This window comes from Larus michahellis, chromosome 20 (genome assembly GCF_964199755.1).
Source record: "Larus michahellis chromosome 20, bLarMic1.1, whole genome shotgun sequence".
NCBI lineage: Eukaryota > Metazoa > Chordata > Aves > Charadriiformes > Laridae > Larus > Larus michahellis.
Window position 1 is genome coordinate 8,113,021 of NC_133915.1, and position 19,711 is coordinate 8,132,731.

The 19,711-nt window shown below is 56.1% G+C and overlaps 1 protein-coding gene across 3 annotated transcripts in view; it reads right to left on the reverse strand.

Annotated features, from left to right (window-relative positions):
* Positions 1-19,711, reverse strand: part of ZMAT4 (zinc finger matrin-type 4) — a 99,488-nt gene that overhangs the window by 54,835 nt on the left and 24,942 nt on the right. For 2 of the 3 annotated variants that reach the window (XR_012584312.1, XM_074563926.1), the window contains exon 1: positions 8,803-8,931. The exons of the other annotated variant lie outside the window; for it this stretch is intronic. The gene's annotated coding sequence lies outside the window, so the exon portion shown is untranslated. Of the gene's footprint in view, positions 1-8,802; positions 8,932-19,711 lie in introns of those variants that run through there. 3 annotated transcript variants of the gene reach the window in all.

Here is a 19,711-nt window from a genome sequence, read left to right on the forward strand (position 1 = left end):
GCTGCCAGGCTGTCGGCACCCCGAAAGTCGGGGGTGCTGCCGCCCGGCCCCAGGCCCGCAGCAGGAGCCGAGGTGGGGGGAGAAGCCGGCGAGCGGCCCCCGCGCAGCCTTTCTGTGCAATTACAATCAGGGCGCCACATTTATTTTTGGATAAGCAGGACCTACTTTTTCCTGTGGCTCCCTAATAACGTACAAAACAGCGGGAAGCGAGACAGGCTGAATCCCGTGCCTGCCGCTCGTAGCCTCTGGTACTTTGCATAATCGGGGCTTGTCATTCCCCATCAGCTTCAGCTCAGAAACCCAAGAGGCAAAGCCATGTAAGGTGGCAACAAGCCTAGAAGAAGCCTTCAGAGAACAAATCTCTCCATCACTGATGGGGGATTATTTTAATACTAAATTCCGCGACAAAAGCCCACACTCTGGCCCAGACGCCTATGCAACAGCACCTCTTCCCAATACCAGCTTCAGCCTCAACAGCACTAACCCCAAATCAGTTTAATGTCACTGCTCGCTTGCCGGCAGCACTAAAAGCTCCCTGCCCGGCAAAGGTTAATGAAGTTAGCGACAGCAGAAGCAGAGATGCCCCTGGTTATCCTCGCCCTCATCCCGGCTCCTGCGGGCAGGCTGAGCTCCTCTCCCCGCCCTGGGACGGTCCTTCCTCCATCTGCGACACATCCGATATTTGCCAGCCGGAGCCGCCTCACCGAGGGCCAGCCAGCAAGGATTTACAGGAGCCCAGGTCTCCCCGACGCAGCCGAGCAGCCCCGCCAGGACCCCCCCCACTTGTAACGATTGATGGCCTCTGCTCCCCTCAGCTACAGCTCCCCTGCTACAGCACAGCTTTTTGTAATCAATGAAACGACTTAGAAACAAGACGCCAGGAATGCAAATCCTCTGTATCTAAGTCCCCTAGCCAGCATGGAGCAGCTAAACCCCTCGCCTAATTTAACTGCACATCCAAATTCCACATATTCTAAAGGGTATCAGCAGATTTCATTAAACTTCTTCATATTATCGTGTAATCTGTCAATTAGCTTTGTGTGCAACAGCAAACAACAAGGAGCTTTATCTTAAGTAAAACATGAAACATTTACATCCCTCCTACAGCCTTTTATTTTTCTTTGCCCACCCTTGATTTAAAAACACAACCCTTCTTTTGTTTGTTCTTCGAAGAAGCAGGAGCATCTCCCATGCTCATCCACACGGAGCAGAAACATGCCGGACTTTTAAGTTTCACATCAGACTTGCCTTGTATTTGGGAGCATTTCAGCAAGCCACTCGGATAATTCGCGCTTCATTTTCCCCTCCAGAAAAAAACCCACAACACTATTCTGTCCCTTACCAACAGATGAGCGATGAGAAGAGGTTCATCAACGCCCATTGTAGGGCTCCAGCTCCATGTGTTAAAGGGTCTCCAGAAACACAAACTATTCTATTTTCGTCAGTGAGAAATTTAATGGGCCGGAGTCAGGCACACTCCAGGCTGGGCACCGGCTGCTCCTCCTGGAGACCGGCTCCGACTCCAGGGTTTGGAAAGGTCTCCCTGTCTCCGCATAGTCTGGGGGCTCCTGTTGCGACAGTGTTTATTAGGTGTCCCCTGTGGTACCGAGAAGCAATAGAAAGGCATTAAAACAAGTTAACGTGTTTCACACAACATCAGTTTCCAAAGTGGGGTTTGTAAGCTATCCTTCATTCACGGCCATCAGCCTTTCTCTCTGCCTAGAGAGGAAATAAGGCTGAGAAATGCTTTTTGTATGATCTGCCAAACCGAAAAAATATCCCTGTGCTTTGGTAGGGGAAGAAAAAAGACCTTTGCATCGTGTGCATACAGGTCCAAAACTTCTGAAAAGGTGCAGACTTCTCCCAAAAAACAGACTGAAGAGACGCCTCAGCTATTGCACCCACCGGAGGCAAAGAGGTCAAGACCTGGCGGTGGAGGATTTCTGAGGAACAGGAAAGCATCCATCATGGAACACCAAATCCCTGAAGCAAACCATCACCTGTACGATCAGAGCCAGATGAGGATGAAACACTGGTTAAAACATGACTTATTCCCTAAGACTGAATGTAACGGGGTTCACCACGACGTGCACCAACTGGCAGAGACGATATGAAACGGCCCCGCGACCCCCTCGGCACAAGCGGCGACAGAGCTGGCTCAGACCGTAACAGAGCCTGGTAAATTGGAAAAAGCCTGAAGTACAAACAGCCTGCGCTGCAGGAAGAGACTGTGAAACTCCTGAAGAGTTTCATAAACACAAATTAGCCAAGACAACAACAAACAGCAGCAAGAACTCGGTTCCACCCCGCTTTGCAATGTCATTTGTGCCCGGCGTCGGAGCGGTGCAAGAGAAATCATCCCCGTGCCCCCCTCTGCCCACGCAACGCCCCGTCCCCACGCCGGGGTGTCCCCGGGAGCGGGTGGGGGGACGGCAGCCTCTGCACGTCAGCACGGCAGGCTGAAACTGCAGTAAAAAACGGCTGACAACTAAAGAGAGAATATAACAGGTCCCCACAGTCTGCGTGGCTCCCGTCCCCCCAGACTCCTGTGAACTACAGCCGTGTGCTTGGAAATTAGACGGATTAATTATTGCTACAATTAGTAGTATCGTGAAGCATCTCTAGTGGCAGGAAATAATATTGTCATAAACTTGCATAATCACTCAATATTTTCAAATGAGCAGTTGGATCCACAGTTATCATCTTGACGCTTTCACCAGTGACATCGTAGGGTGGAAAACACAAAGCTGATTAATTAGTTCTCGTTTTAAGTCAAGCTAAACTCTGGCGCTCGCTGCCACGTGCCGTCACTCAAGCCAAGGCCGTGCACAGCCCGAAGAGCAGGTAAGCGTGCGGGTGGGTGACAGCAGCGTCCCCCAACGCGGGGTCTCGGACGATGCAGGCGAAATGCCCCGGGGTTCAGCCCGTCTCCGACCACGGGACCATCCAACGTGCGGGGGCACGAGGGCGCACACACAAACATTTCAACTTATTTTTTTTGCATGGTGGGAAGGAAAAATCCCACTAATCATTCCAGTCTCCCGCTTGCTCACCCAGAGCGTGTGGTCACAACCCTGGACCCCGGCAGGTCCCAAGGCTCGGGATCGACGGGCAGCGCCTCCGCACCGGGATGCAGAGCAAAGCCCGGGCTGGGGCGGCCACACTGCACCCGCCCCGTGCACCCCCAGCACCGCGGCCCCCGGCGGCTGCTCGGGTTTCTGCCCCTCTTACTAATGTAACACCATCAGCTCTCACGCGCTCATTGTGTTTCAAATAATAGAGGAGCTGGCACAGCATCCCGTACAACACGGGGTTTAACCGATTAATTTACAGCTTCAAAAGCAGCGGGTGTTCGATTCCGGCCTGCTCCTGGGGTCTCTGACAAGCCACTCCGGGTGCTGCAGACCCGGCGCCCAGAGCTTTTCCCATTTGCTTTATGTAATTTCTAAACCAGTGCGTGCCTCATCCTCACAGCCGGCTGCTGGGTGTCATGGCTGTGGCTGTATCCTTCAAGACAGCTCTAAATACCAACGTCTCACTTTGCCACCAAGTCCACCCACCGTTTTTCAATGGCCGGAGGGAATTTAGGAGCGGTTTTAAGTTCACAGTGCGGTTCCCTGCATCCCCTGGTGTTGATGCTGCTCTTTGAGAGCCACGGGCGCAGCTCCATCCCAGCCATCTCAGGGGCAGCCAGGGCCTCGCTGGGGTCCCCTGTGCGATGCACAGGCAGGTAATACATATGTCGCCTATAAACAACGGGATCAACGGGGGAGACAGGTGACACCTTCGGGCCTCGAGGCTGATACACTGAAAAGGTTTATTTTTACTCTCCCACCTTGAGGATTTGTTTCACCAACAAACATGTATCAGCAAGAAGCAGCTCCAAGCTTAACTGCATCTCCTGCCCCATTTCCCCTTTAACAAGGCTAAATAAATATATTTCTGCGTTGGAGTTAAGAGAAGCGATATTCTTCTCCCCTATCGCTTTCCAAATGAAGCTCCTGAAAGCCCTTTTTGAAGCTTCCCGGTTGCATTTCCAGACCTGCTCCCCCTCCGTGCTCTGGAGAAATGGATTAAACAAGCCCTTTGAAGTGCTGCTGCTCACGAGCCGCTCTGGGCGAGCTCGGCTCGGCTTTTCCTGGTGTCCTGGGAGGAGGACAGCCACCGCCACTCGCCTCCCTCTCATCCCACAGATGCCGAGGGGCAACGGGGCTGGATCCAACGCACACCCCCAGGCGGGACACGGCGCCGCCCACGGCAGCCCTTGCAGCCCACCCGCACCCACCGCCTCCCTCCGAAAGCGATGTCCGGCTCAGAGCAAGCCCCTCTCCCTCCTGCCGCATCCTCATCCTCTGCTGGGCACGGGGGCAGCGCCCTGCAAGCCATCCCAGACCCGCAGCGGTGCGCGGCCAGTGGCCACCCACACTGGCACCTGCAGCAACAGCCCGGGGCCGCCGACCCTGCCGTACTCACTGGCCAACTGACCCTTGCCTCGGTGTCACCCAAACTGCAAAGTCTTGCAAAAACTCCCAGGGCCGACCCCTTCCACATATCCCAGGGCCGACCCCTTCCACATACGGGCAAAACTCCGACACGGGACCAGCGCCGTGGCACAGGCCCGAATTCCCTGCACTGAGCGTCGGCCGGACATGGCGGTGTGAGCCACCGGCGGCCCCCACAGCACATTAAAGGTCCAAAAGCTGTCTGGCATTGCACACCAGGCAAGTTTTAATATGGAGAATATTCATCTCCAGCCATTTCTAGTTAATGGAACAAAGCAAACTGACGAGAAAAAGTGGGAACATTACAGTAAAAACAACAACAAATTAAACTCTAATGCAATTAGAGAGCAATTAGGGATCTATCCTCTGGGAGCATTTTGGAACTCTAGGTCTTCCTCAAAATCTGATCTCTCTGCAACCTTATTTCTTTCTAATTAATAAATGAAGAAGTGAATGGCATGGCCCCCCCAGCCCCCTGCAAAACGCCATCTCCTGCTCTGCAGGAGCAGAAGGTGGCAGCAGGTAGAAGCGTTCACACCTCCGAGCTGAGGAGAAATGCAGTTGTCAGCAGAACAAGGCGCAAAGGCAGGGAGAGCAGAAATCACCGCCTGTGCCCGCTGCAAGGTGACCAGAAACGCAGAGACCCGAATGCTCTCGTGCAAGGGCCAGGCTGAGCCGGCAGCGAAGCACGAGAGACCCTGGAAACCCCTTTGTTTGCCTACACACGGCACCCACAAAAAGATGTATTTAATTCCTCCTGACTTTCTAAACTTGCCCACGTGTATGCCTATGGAAAAGCACCCACTTAACCGAATTGCTCAGGCAGCTGCAGAAGGGAGCGGGATGCGCCTCGGGCATCGGCCCCCGCCGCGTCCTGGGCAGGGCACCAGGAGCCTCAGCAGCCCTCGGTGGCACGGGTGCCCCGCGGCCTGGGCTCGCCTCTCCGCCACCCCAGCAAGTCCGGAAAGGAGCCTTTGGCACGTCCTTCCCTGGAGGGATGGGGACGTTGAGTGCGGTGCCAACAAAGCGCCAGAGAAATTACAGAAGAACTGAAACGAAGGGGGCAAAGCTGCACCGTCCCATTAAGCCGGTGCCTCTCCAGGCTCACCCACAAGCTGCCTGAAGGTCACAGCTGCAAACCCGACGCAGCAGAGCCTGGCTCTGTTAAACCCTCCTCCTGTGGATGCACACACAGTGAGGGCTCCCTGCAGAGGAGAAGGTGGCATGAGGAGGAAAGTCTTCCCCCTTTTCCCAAAGCGGCTGCCATTCCCGGGGGCAGCCCCATCTGCACTGCCCAACTCTGGTGCTCTTCAGCAAGGGCTGTTTTTCACACTTTGCAAGGAATAATGAAGCATCCATATGTCCTGCTACCTGCCCGGCAGCCGTCAGGGAAGCGACTCCCTTGGTGTTCCAGGGAGGAAGGGACCTGGGCAACGGGGGAGGTGGGAGCCTTGACCTTCATCTTTTTCTGTACCCAAATCCACCCTTGGGAACACCAGCGGCCCCGTTCTGGCCTAGAAATTGGCCCAGTTCTGATCGCTCGAACCAGTTCTGGATCTCAAGTCACACCTCATTCCGTGGGAGCTTAACCCAGATAAAGCGAGACACCCAGACCTGGCAGAGCCCAGGCCGCCCCCTGCAAGGACCAGCCCCAGCCTTGCCCGGCCATCTCAGACCCTGCAGCAACTTCTGAGGGGCTCCTGGGAGCCCCCCGACTCTGCACAATGCCCTGCAATGACTAATGGTCTGATCAGAGACTCACGAGTCTGAAAAAGATGCCAACTTTTGGTCAAAAGTTGCTTCTTGCAAAGAAATCATTCTGAAAAAATCCCCACTATTATTGTCTATGTTTGATCACCGATGGATCAAACCAGTGAGGAGAAGGAGGGCTGTCTGGTGGTGGGTTTGGGAATTTTTTCTCCCGTCAACAGCAAAACCCCTGCAGGGAGGGATGATAAACCCGCAGCCGCACCAGGCTGGCCGTCAGCGTTCCCTGGCAGATCTCAGAAGAAATCTCAGCAGAGTCTCATGAAGAGGGGGGGTTAGTGGTGCAGGGCCATCCACCGAGCCATAAACCACCCAGAGAAAACTGGGGTCACTGGGAGGGAGGTGGTAAGTCAGCAAGGATCAACTGGCTGCATCAAGTCCTTTGCAAACTGGAAGCAGCACATAAACCAGATCCAGGCAAACATCAGCAAAACACCTCCGTGCACAGACACCACCTCCCCAAGAGGGTCATGGCGGGGGGGGGTCAGGGCGCAGTACGTGCTCTGTAGCACACCTGGGGAGGTGGAAACGCAGCAGCACTCCATCTCCTCCGGGCTTTTCAGCACAGGAGAAGGCAGAGCAGGGCGGAAAAGCCTGAGGGGGAAAGACTGGGTGCAGGTGGAAAGTTAAGGCAGCGCAACTCGGAGTAGAGGGAAGTGACTTCCGAAATGCGTGCACCCAACTCGGCCGGGTACACACACAGAAACGTGGAGCAAACTGCTACTTCGGGACAAGGATTAATTATTTGGAGTGACTCAGAAATGACTAAGAACGATCAGATAAAATCAAGTGCGGGAGGGGGGATGGGGGGGTGTCAATCCAAATTTTGGAACTGTCCCACCCCAGGATGCGGCCAGAAGGCAGGATCCTCCCCAGGGACAGGGATGCAGAAGGTGCCGGAGCAGGGACAGGGTCACTGGGATTAGGAGGTTTATAATCGACAGGTCTACGCTGCTCTGGGAGTAACAAAGGATTCCTGCCCCGCTGTTTCTGATAAAATCAGGGGGAAAGACCCATTTTTACTCTAGACAGCTCCTGTGCTGCCCCTCCCTCCTGTCCCTTCCTCCAGCAGATGAGTCACTGTCTAGCAACCTTTATCAAAATACCTCTTACAAAATTGTTTATCAGGTCCCTGCCATTCCCGGCCCCGCAGCACAGCGCAAGGAGAAGTGGTAGGAGATGCTCCAGGTCACTGTCCCTTTCCTGTGGGATGACGAGAGCCCCGAAGCCGCCACTCCTGCGCCCAGCGTCCCCCGTCCCACGCTGCCCCTCTCCAGCAGCATCCCCCACTCCCCCCGCTCACCTCTTCCATTCCAGAGCCGCTTGTTTGTGTTTTGCAGAGGGACTGCACGTGCCCATGCGAGAGCCAACAGCACAATCTCATGCAGAAAATGCAAACTGGTGATTTTTAACCATCTCCTCGAGGCTTTGCAAACCTTGTTCTTCACCCAGTACTGCACATTAAGGTCACTCCAACATCAGAGGAGGGCAAAAGCAGCGTGTGGCTGCCTGAAGGGCAGCAACCGGAGCACATTTAACATCAGGAACCGAGGGGGCATTGCCCAGGTCTGGTATCGCTAATCAATGGATACAGATCGCCAGCAATTCAGACGGCTCAAGGGTCAGATCTTTCATGCAGCTCAGAACAGCAGTCACCTCGCTCATGCTGCATAAGGGACAGCTTTTGCTCAGGCTCTCAGACCTACGGACTCCAGTGCAACACATGGGGTCAGCCAGCCCCACGGAGATGCACAGACCGATCCCCCTTTGCTGGCGACGAGCAGCCGTACAGGCTGGCAGCTGCTTTCCCGCGGGTGCTGCAGTGAGTGGAGTCAGGGCTGCCCCCGGGGACGGCAGCCCCAGCCCCCTGTGCTCAGCTGCCTCCCTGGAAACGTGCCTTCGCTCTCTAAGTGGTGCTGACTTGGGAAGTTCTCCAAACTTCCCAAACAGCAGAGAGAATAGGCTTGTTTTCCTGCATCTGCAGACATCCATGCTCACATCCCGCAGCCCTAGGAGCTCCGGTTCCCACGCCAGACTGTGGGGACGCCTGCACAGAGCCCACTCAGTACAAGCACCCTGAGTTTCCACCGATGGTCCTGTGCAGGGGATGCCCGCAGCGAGAGGCCTGCCCAGCTGTGGCCACCAGCCCACAGGTGGATGCAGCCTTCGGTCAAAACTCCACCGGGAAAACATCCTAACGCCTGGCGCAGGGCTGGGCCACTTGGCACAGCTTATGCTGGCCACCTCCAACCTCCGGCTGCGGGTCTGGGGGTGGCACAGGGGGTGCCGGGCCAGACCCCCGAGCACGGGCTGCCTCTCCGCAGCAGCGCCGCTGGTACCAAAACCGCCCCGGCGGTACCAGCACCATCCCCGGTGGTACAAACACCGCTCCAGCGTACCAAAACCACCCCGGCAGCCGATCCCTGCGATCCTACCAGATCCCCTCCCACATCCAACACCCCCAATTCCCCGTCAAACTTTCCTCCAACTCTAACCATCAGACCCGGCGGGGCGCGGACCGGCCGGTGGGTACCTCGGTGCGGCGGGCGGGGCTGAGGCGGCGGGGGCGGCCGCGCTGCTCCGCTCCGGCGATGCTGCCCGGGAAGGCGGCGGGCGCCGGGCTCCGCTCCCCGCACCGGCTCCTCCCGCAGCCCGGCCCGACTGCGCGGGGAAGGCGCCGGGCGGGTCCGGGCCGTCGCTCCAGCTCCACCCCTGGCAGCAGCGATTGGCTCCGCCGCGCTCCGCAAGGATGCACCGGTCCCTCCGCATCCCGCTCCCGCCGCCGGCCGGAGCTGCCCCGGCAGCGGTTCCCACCGCCCCGGGCAGCCCCCGGGCTCGGGCAGGGCACGGCTGCCCGGCACAGCCCGAACCGCAGCACCGGGAGGGATTTTCCTCTCTGTGAAAGATGAGGATGCCCCAAATCCGATTTGCAGGGCAGAGGCTGTGAAGGATATCACAGGCTCCAGGGGGAACAGATTTACTTCCAGATTCACACTTTTGCAGATGACGCACTTATTTTAAGACCCTGGGTTTATGGAGGGAATGCGCCTCGCGCTGCAGGCGCCCGCCGCACACAGCACAGGGGGACAGCAGGGCCAAGCCCCCCGCGCAGGGATGAGGGGCAGGAACAGCTTTCTCCAAGCAGGGGCCAGAGGGTAGCAGATTCCAAAGGGAATGGGACGGGTTCACCTCCAGCCGCAGGGTAGTCAAGGCCTGCCTTAGGCGGGGCTGATGGGATGCAGAAGGCAAGGAACAAGCGCCCAAGGCCAGGGCAGAGCAGAGGAGGGCAAGGCAATAAACAGGGGAAGGAAAAATCAGGGGGATGCAGACCCCTGCAAACCATACGCAATGAGTAGACAGTCCCTAATGCAGCCCCACACACACGCCCAGGAGTCTGTAATGCACAGACAGGCTTTAACCACACCAATCTCCCCACTCTGACATCCAGTGACAGCCAAATCTAGAAAAAGAGTGGACTCTGCTTGTTTTTCATGCACAGTACCCTCCAGGGTAAAAGCCACTTCAGAGTTCAGACTGAATGTCCTGAAAACCAGGGTGTAGGCGAGCACAACCCCGTACACCTTCCCTCTGCCAACGCAAAACTTTAGAGGCAATGTCATCTCACTGCCCTCCTTTCTGCTCATCGCAAAATAAGGAGGGCGGGGGCCAGCTCGGTACCGCGAGGGTGTCTGTCCCAGCCCTGCTGCGCTGGCAGGCACCAGCACAGGAGCCTTACAAGTTCGGGCAGAAACGGGGATGTGATGGAGCGGAGAGAGGTTGTGCTCCAAGCCTCGTGAGGGGACATTTCCAGCCTGTGCTGCACATGCAGACAAGGAGAAAGGCTGTTAATCTGCTCTGCTCCACCTCTATCAGCTCCCATAGACCAGCCGGGACGAGGGCGCTGGGTCTCTGCAGGGGAGGGGAGGTGTCTGTCTCTAAGGTCTTTGCAGCCCAAGGCAACAGGGGGTTGCACCCTGGAGGAACTGGGGGACACTCATCTTGCATGCTGAGATGTGGAATGCCCTCACTTCCAAACCCAGGTAAAACCAAGCGCGTTTCATTCCCCTTCTGAACATTTGGCTAATCAAAGCGGTTACAGGCCTCCCCCTTTTCTCACGAAAGAGCTCTGCTCTCTAGGTATCACCTTTGCCAGAGCTTGAGAAAAATGCTGCATCTTAAGCATTACACCTTATTGGAAAGCGTATGCTGCGTACGTAACACAGTGACAGCAGAATCTGATGGTACCCTGGGCCTCCCGGCACTTACAGCTCAGCTCCGGCAGACGGTCACTAAGGGGGTGTCTGGAGCGCCTTTAAGAAGTGAGTCTGTTTAGTCTGATTTGTTTCTATTAAATATACTTTGCAGACAGTCCGGGGATTTTGTTTGCGCAAAGTAGCTGGCTGAGACACCCTGCTGCACTTTTGCTACCGGTATCTGGAGCCTCACCTGGGTGGTGAAATGGACTTTAAATCACCCTCTATCACACAAACATACAAAGAAGAGAAAAGACTTCACCAGCAATTTTTCCATTTCCAGCTTAATCTGCTTGACAACAGTTTTACAAACTATCTGAGCTGTGATGCTTCATGATCCCACTTGGCTCTTTAGCCGTAAAAAAAAGTAACTGCTAAGGAGCATTTAAGCCGTGCATCTAAGCCTCCAAAATTGACACACACTCCTTAGAGCTGCCACCTGGAGCCTCAGATACTTCAGTGCTAAGAAGGGCACATCAGACAATATTCGCAATGATGCAGCTGCCACCCAGGGAAGAGACATTTCTATATTTCTTAAATCTCTTCCTCAATTATTTTTGTTTTTAGGATTATGTAATTCTCAGGAGCATCCCGTGCTCCCTTGTAATGGCAGCATCAGCACAAGAGATGTTGGAAATAACTTACAAATCAATAACTCCTTTAAAATTTTCCAAGGTGCACCCTCTGCCCATGGAGCACGCTCACCCCCTCCGTTGCAGAGCACTAGCTGCCTGTCTCCGCGTTCGCCTGTGGCTCCGTGGCCCAAGGAGCGTTTCGGGACGCTGCCTGTTCCCCACGCACCGCACCGTTGCTGGAGGAAGCTCCGTGCCAGCGACAGCTTTGGGGGCACTCGGAGGGTTATTAAACATTGGAACAGGCTGCCCAGGGAAGTGGTGGAGCCCCCATCCCTGGAGGCATTGAAAAGACGGGTAGATGCGGTGCTTAGCAATACGGCTCAGTGACGGGTTTTGTCAGTGTCAGGTGGATGGTTGGACTCGGTGATCTGCAAGGTCCCTCCCAACCCAGGCGATTCTATGATTCCATGATTACCACAGCGGGGGCAGGAACCGATCCCTCCCTGGGCTGCAAAGCCCCAAAGGCTCCCCGAGAGCCTGGCAGCATCCCCGCGCTGACGACTTGGTGTGCCAGCACGGTAGAGCCCAGGGGGGCCACACGAGGCTCCCCAGACAAAACGCCTCCAAGCAGAACTCTTTTTTGCAGGAAACAAGGGCGAGAATGAGTAATTCATTACTGCCCTCCTTTGTGCCAAACAAACCAGCTGCCCCATGGCTCTCCCTGACAGACTTGGGCAGCCTTGGTTTTGAACAAAGCCAGAAAACAGCTTTTGCTCCATCCCAGCACCCTGCCAGGGCTCAGGAATGCGTTTACTGGCCCTGAGCTGGGCTAACTTTGGAACACTGAAACGCATCAAAACAAGGAGCTGCAAAGCAGCAGCTGTGATTGATTAATCACAGCAGTGAAGCTGAAGGGTTTGATCATTTTCAAAAGCTCTTTAACATCTTATTCTCCGAAGACGGAGAGGTTACCACAGCCACGGAACAAAGCCGAGAACAAATGGGGCCGTTTCCCCCCGGGAGAGGCTCTGGCGGGGCTGCGTGGCATCGCCCGGTGCCTCCAGGAAGCAGGAGGCCAAGATGGATGAGCAGAGCTGCCAGGCTGGGACAGAAACAGCCTGTCCGACACCTTGGGCCAGGCTCTCCAGGTGTGCCACCAGCATGGGGACATCGCTTGCCGGCGTGCACAGCCCAGCCCTGCACAGCCCGCAGGCCCTCGGCAGCTCTTTACGCACCCCGAGCCAGATGCCCACCGCACTGCCTGAGCCACCACGGGCATTTTTCCCCCTCAGAGCAGCCCGGTCAGCCCGGGTTCCACCCCGTTCCCATCGGTGGGTGCTGTCTGGCAGACGTCTTTGCTCTCACACCTCGTGCCCTCGCTGCCGGGGGCCTGCCCGGGACCACAGCACGCACAGCCCCCGCTACACATCCCAACCCGCACAGGGCATCGGTCACCCTCTGCCTCGAGAGGGAGGCACAAACCCCCCTTCGCCTGCAGGTAAGGCGCCGACAGCCCCGCAGCCGAGTGAATAATTGAATTTCCCATCCAACCTCCTCACCCAGAGGAAGCTTACCCCTCCTCTCGCACACATTATGGCTATGAAATATTTCAGATTCCTTGTATTGTTATGGGAACACTATATGTTTTTCCCTTCCAGAAAGAAAACAAATCTATTTCTCTCTAATTTGACTCTGGCGGGCAGCCACATTGGTTAACTTGCCTCTTCCACCAGCCCCGCGTCCTCCCAAAGGCCGAGCTGTGCCCCGTCCACAGTGAGCACACGGTACGGTAACCATCACCCCGCGGGGCTGTTCAGCAAAATATTTTTCAGCCACCAATTAAATACTGCTGTGTTTTCTGGAGGGCGGTTAATTGGCACACGCAGCAGGGCACGCAGGGAGCCAGGCCCCGCAGCGGCGCTGGCGGAGCCGCCATCACGCCACATGCGGCCGCAGCACTGCGGCACCCGCCGCCCCAGGGCAGCGCGGACCCGCACACGCGCCGGAGCGGGGCCAGGAGCGAGGATGATTAAACACACCTGCCCTGATGCCCAGAGGCTTCCTGCTGGCATCCGCCCGCGCTGGCAACAGGAACGCCTCTCCCCGGGTGGGCTCCTCTCCACATGAGCGCACCCAAGACACAGGAACCAGTCACTCATCCAAACGCTCTCGCTTGCTTAGGCATGTCAAACGTGGCGGTGCTGGCCCAGCCTAGAGCATACTTAACGAATGCTTGGCGTTTACGTGGCATTGCATGCTTCCAGACTGGTGTAATTACCTGGCGTCCCGCAGCAACCTCTGCAGCACTGGAGGTGGACAACACAAAGGCAAAGGCCTCAGAGAAGGGCGAGGTACGACCCGAGGCATCCACAAAAACCCACACCCTTCACCTTCCTCCTCAGTCCGCGTGCGGGAGGGTGATGCGCAGCCCCGTGTCCCCGCAGCACCGCGAGCAGGCGCCCATCGCTGTGCTGCCAGCGCCGGGAGAGACCTGCGACCTGCCACAAACAGAAACCAGGTTTTCCCCCATGAAACCCTGGGTCTGACTGTCCGCTATTAATCTAGTGCTTTGCTGCAACCCCCAGTTCCTGAGGCACGACGTAGCCCAGTGAATAATTATAAAAACCTCCAGAAATAAACAGGGTTGTGTCACAGCTGTAAGCACAGCTCCGTGTTGCTTTGCTGTCCCGGAGAACACGCCATCGCTTCGGTTTCCCTTTGTGCTACGACCACACATTAGCACTATGGCAAGTCTGGAAGCGTAACTTGTGGCACGATGCGGCCGGAGGATAAATGAGAGCCAAACCCTGCAGGACTATTGATCTGCCCTGGATGTAAAAGCTCAGCGTACCCCCCTATCCCCAAGGGAGGAAAAAGAGAAACCTGCTGTCTTCAAAGCCATTTTCTTAATTAGCAGTCACTGCGCAGGTCAAGGGGCATGGCAAAGACTAGGTGGAAGGGAAACAAGCAAAGTAGAATTAATACTTGGGTTTTTCGCAAGGCACAGGCAGGCCCAGCTCCCGTCTGCGTTCACAGCTTGGTGCTGGCACATTAGAGCACGGCAAAGGACACGTCGAAATCTGGCCACGCACATGGCAACCAGGACTAGCTACGGGCAGGTCACCCTGTCAGACAGAGCGGGGAATGGCTGGAAGTACCTGCATTTTGTACTTGAAAAGTCTACTTTTTATCTCATTCCAGTAAAACAGTTGTCACATGGTGAATGCCACGCTGCCCAGGGGACAGCAAAGAGCATCGTTCCAGGCCCTCCCTTGAAATGCCACTAATTGAATGTCAGCTTGTGGATTCAGAGCAAATTCCGGAGAGAGGATAGATGACGGTCTATGGTGCAATGCAGCAACATCTGGTGTTCCTCTTGGCACTCGCTCTTTCCCTTCCCTCCCTTGGGCTGTACTGTGCCATCCACGCTCCGTTTTCTGATCTGGCAAACACAGGGGAGCAAAGAGGAGAGGAAACCATAGGCAAAGGCACAGCCACCCACGCGGTGTCTATGAGACATCCTTGGAGCAACCTCTGCCTGAACGGGGTCCTCCATTCCGGTGAGACGGGGACACACAAAGCTGCTGGCGCTCCCCATCCCTGCTGTGCCACCAGCACAGGTGATGCTGCCGCAGTCGCCAGAGCAGCCTCCAGCTCTGCTGCCACCCTAATTCCCATTCCCGATAGGAGCAGAGATTGCAGATGGATGCAGAGCACGGAGCAGCGCTGGCTCAGGGAGTGGCAGCAGCTCCATGTATCTGGAGAAAGGAGAGACAGGCTGGAGCAAAGCTTCGTATCGGGGTTGACAAACCCCACAGCCACGCGCAGGCAGTGTGAGGCCGTTCTTTTAGCAAGGCCAGCCTGCCGAGCTAAAGCAGGGCAAAATGTTACCCTAATTGTGCTGCCGCTATTGCCCCTCTCCGTCAGCAGCAGAGGAGCTGCCCTGGGAGAAGATGCTGTTTGGCATCCCAGGGGCTCCAAGACCAGCGCACTCAGGCTCTCCAGAGAAGCCCCTCCAGTTCCCACCAGAAGGGGCTGTGCCTTGACCAGATGCTTTACGCTTGCCCCACACGAGGCTCTTTCTGCCCTGCAGCTCCGCAGCCGCCTCAGCATCTCCCCAGCTTTGCCTGAGGTGCAGCGAGGAGCCCACACTCCCCGCGAGGAGCCCACCCTCCGGTGCCCAGCAGTCCCCCTCCTTTGAGATGGTGACGGCTCAGATTCTCTTCTGAGGTTTGACGCCCTCTAGACTTCTCCTTTCCTGACATTCAGTGGTGAAATTAGAGCAGGCAGCAGCAGGGTTTTTTTGCAAAACGAAGTTTCCGAAGCGTGTTTAAAGGAGTACGTGCCTCTTCTCCGAGGTTCGTGGGCCCTTCTGCCAGCTCGTGGTGTTTGAAACAGCCTGAACCAGCAGCTGACCCTGGCTCCATCACACTGTTAAACAAGCCCGCGGGATGTCCCTAGATAGGTTACTTTGATATCGTTAGCTCATCCTCAACTGCAGCTTTTAATCCTCGGGATAACAAAAGGCTGAACTGTAGCCGCCTTCCAGGATCTCAGGCTCTGGCAGAGCATCTTTAGCTCCGTGCATAAGAATCGCAGCACCCAGGGAGCTTAAACAAAGAGCCCCAGGCAGTCCCAGCCTGAAACACTGGGAACAATGCCATCGCTCGCAGATAGGGGAAGATGTTTGGAAATGCAATTTCCGAGGTCACCTTTTATCATCCAGGCAAACCATAGGCGCAGCGCAGGGCCTCAGCGCTGCTTTTGTCAGCCAAAGCCGGCACTGGGGACTTCCCGCAATTACAGAGCGGCGGTGGCCACGTTTCCAACAGGTCCTGTCCCACCTCCTGCCGCTGGACCCGAGGGGAGCCACTGCCGGCGGCAAGGGATTTCAGTCCTCCCCCTGAGGACGGGGAGGCTTGGTCCACTCATCGCAGAGGCTAAAGCAATTTTACGCTTCCTTCTGAGAAATCCTCACAGCAAAGCCTGGAAGACGCAGCGAGGCCAGACAGAAGCATATTTCCCCTGTGGTTACCCTGACGCCTGACTGCCAGCGCACAGACATGCAATTTGTGCCTCAGTAGGCAAAACCCAGTCAAGTGTTTAAGTTGACAACGGGAGCGTTTCTCTGATCGCTGCCACCTCAATTGACCCCACCACGGCATCGCAGGGTCCCCAGCGCCTCGCCAGCACCCACCGCTGCCTGCGACACTCGGCTTCCCAGCAAGCGCTGCCCCCGCGCCAGTCCTGCGGGCTCCTCACGCACTAGTTAACATCCAGCAGTTCTTCACTGCACGCTCGTCTCCCTGCTCCGGGAGGTTTGTTGTTTCTCCCACCCCCTCTGACAGCAGAGTAGCCCTCGCGCAGGGAGCCATGGAGCGGGCAGCCGGGGTCTGGCACAGAGGGCAGAGCCCAGGCGCCGGGAGACAGCGGAGACGGGCCCCCCGGAGCGTAAAGCGTGGCAGAGAGGTTGGCTCTTGCACAGGGAAAACGTGGCCCTTAGCCCAGGCTGAGCTGCATCTTGGAAGCCTGTAAACAACAGCCTTGCTTGGCCTGGAGCTCTCTAAGCATTGCTAACGCCCCAGTTTTTCCTCTGGCTTAGAGACACGGGGAGCAATCTCTCTGCCCACACCGCTAGCATTAATCTGGAGTTAGAGAGTGATAACACCGATACGGCTGTCGCAGGAGTCCCTGTGTGGGAGGAGAGGTGAGTAACAACCCTTACCTGCCAAAAGCATCCTGAGAACTCCCTGATGGCTGAGACCAGGCGTGAGGAGACGGTGGCCACAAGCTGGGCACCGGCTGCCAGCCCCGAGCACAGACATAGAGGTGCGCGCCCACCTTGCGCTCCCCGCTCTGATCTCCCCTGCTGAGCTCTGCCGGCCCAAGGAGCAGCTGGGCTGGGGGAAATCCGGCCAGTGGCTACCAGCAATCTGCCAGGAGGGCCCACGGGGATGGGAGATGCAGACCAGCTGGACAGGCACCCACATGAGCCCAGCAGACAGCACACACGCCGGTGCTGGTTGTCCTGGTTGCACCTGGGAGCTCAGGAGAGGGAAGGCAGGCTGCTAATTGCTTACATGGATCCCAGTTACCCTGGAACTGGTCACCCTACACGGGCTGCAGCGCTGCTGGAGGATCACCCCAGCACGGACTGGCAGAGCTTGCTCAGCCCGGCTGGGGACGGAGCACGTCGCAGCACGGGGCTCTGCCCCCAGACCCCTCCGTGCAAAACCTGACACCAGCTCCGCATGCACTGCCCTGCCCCAAGGGCCCCGCTGTCACTGGGTTACCAGTATTGGGGTTGTCCCAACACCAAACAAGGCTCGCAGGACCCCCGTCACTGTGGCACAGCAATTCGGCTTTACAAGCAGCCACCGGAACACTTGCTCCATCATCCTCCCCAGGCAGGCTCAAGCATTTACCCAGTTTGCCTTCTGCGTACCAGTTGCCAAGGGTGCTTGCTGCTGTCTAGCACTGTTGAAACCAGTAGACCGGGGCTCTCCAGCTCCACGGACAAGAGATGAACACGTATCAGCAAACAGCCAGCCCAGTCCCAAGGCGTGAGTATTAACAACGGGCTGTCAGCTACTGTTTGTCACTGCTAATTTATCAGAAGGGCCGTTTTGATTGGGTTCCGTGCCTTTCCCCAGGAACACCGAGGAAAAGGAGAGCTGAGTCAAGGCGTTATTGTTCCTTGGCTGAGACCTGCCCCAGCCCCATGCCCTGCGTTGGCTGCTCGTCAGTGCCCGTGGCAGAGGGTCCCATGGAAAGGGGCAGGACAGGACCCAGGATGGTGACAGCCTGCAGGGCATGTCCAAAGCGATCCCCTGTGGCAAGTCCAGAGGGCAACACCTCGGTCAGAGAAGACAGTTTGCATCTGTCTGCACTTGGCCAAAAAGGGAATTTCCCTCCCAGCAGCAAATCCCTTTCTCTGGTTGGGGCCCCACAATACACACGGCACCAGGAGCCATTTCCATACCCACCCTAGCCCAACGTGCAGGGTACTGTTTGTCTGCCTTGCTATAAATAGTTTCTAGCACTGCTGAGCAAGGATTAATGACTTCTCTAATTATACCAACTTCAGTTGGTGACAGGGGAATGATACTGTGCAGATGTCTGAGCCCACTCACCCAGCGCATGGCTGGATTGCTCTCTGCAGAGCACACCCCTACGTCATTTCATAATTCCAAGGAATATCAAGTCACAAGTGCACCAAAGCAAAAAAAAACAAACAAACAAAAAAAGGTATTTCTTAATATTAAATAAGACACATCTGGAAACCATACCCACTCCGAGTTACTAAAAGGAATCCTGTCAGGTTTGGGTGGCATCTCACAGAGCTGCATTCCCACGTAAACATTATCTGTGATTTGTACCACTCCTCCTGAGCGTACAGAAGAACCTGCTTCGTATCAGCTTCCCAATTAACCCTGGATTTTAAATTGGCTTGCCTTATTTACCAGGCAACTGCTTGCTTTGTCCTGCTGAAAAGGAGCGTTTTCCACATGCCTGCACTCCCCGGGCTGCAGCAGGACGGGTCCCCGCACCGTTACTCGGCTGCTCACGTTCCACCGTAAAACCCATTGTCCTTTGTCCAAACATTCCTTTTCCACATGACTTGCCAATAGCGCACACAAGAATTTCTGTAGAAGGGCTCTTACTTTACCAAAAAAAAAAAAAAAAGCTAATAATAGGAAAGCGCATCTTGCAACACCTGATGGTAGTTTGGTAGTTTCAGTCCACCTTCTGCATTTTAAGTTTTCCTATTTTATAACAGCATGAACAAGATGCAGCGTTGGAGGGGAGTATAGTATTTTGGAGCCAAAATAACTCTCTATTTTCTGAACGGTTGATGGCTACAGCAAAAAAAATATTTTCTCCTGAGGCCATGGCAGGTGCATAATTTGCCTGGGAAAATTACTGGAAAACTGAACAGCCAAGGAGCACTCAGTTCAGCAACCGCAGCACTGGAAGTGTCGATGTGCAGGTCCCCAGGCTTCCCAAGCTGCCCCGGCTCCAGGAGAGAGTTGTTGCATCCCCTGTGCTGGGGGCAAGCACCCCCCAGCAGACCCCGCCGGCTTCTGAAACAGCATTTCTGTGCAAGAGCTATCGGAAGGGAGGGGATCAGGCGAGTTATTTTGCCCAGTCATTTGGAAACAGCACAAGTCACTCCTTGCGGCAGAGATCCTGCCCGTTGTCGGGTCTAATTTACAGCAATAACAATTCTATCAGTTCCACACGGCAATACCTGAGGACCTGCAGCTCAGGTTAAAGGAACTGCCGTGGGGTTTGGATGTCGGCACGGAGAAGTCTGTCACCTCTGGTGACACCGCCGGGTCAGAGCAGCCGGGGCGATGCTGGGGAGGGACGAGGCAGCCTGGGAAAGCTGCGCTGCTCGGGGTCAAGGCGAGCGAGCACAAGGGGCAGCCGCCCACAGCCATCCCGCAGCCGTATCGCTCCTGCCGTCCCCAGGGAGCGGTGACACATCCCCACGGGGCTCGGTCCCCATCGCCATACGGCGGCTCCTGTCCTCTGCCTCCGGAGCGTCACTTCACTTCTGTTCCGCTGCCAACTGTGTCAGAGCGCCTCAGAAACCACTGCCACTATTTTT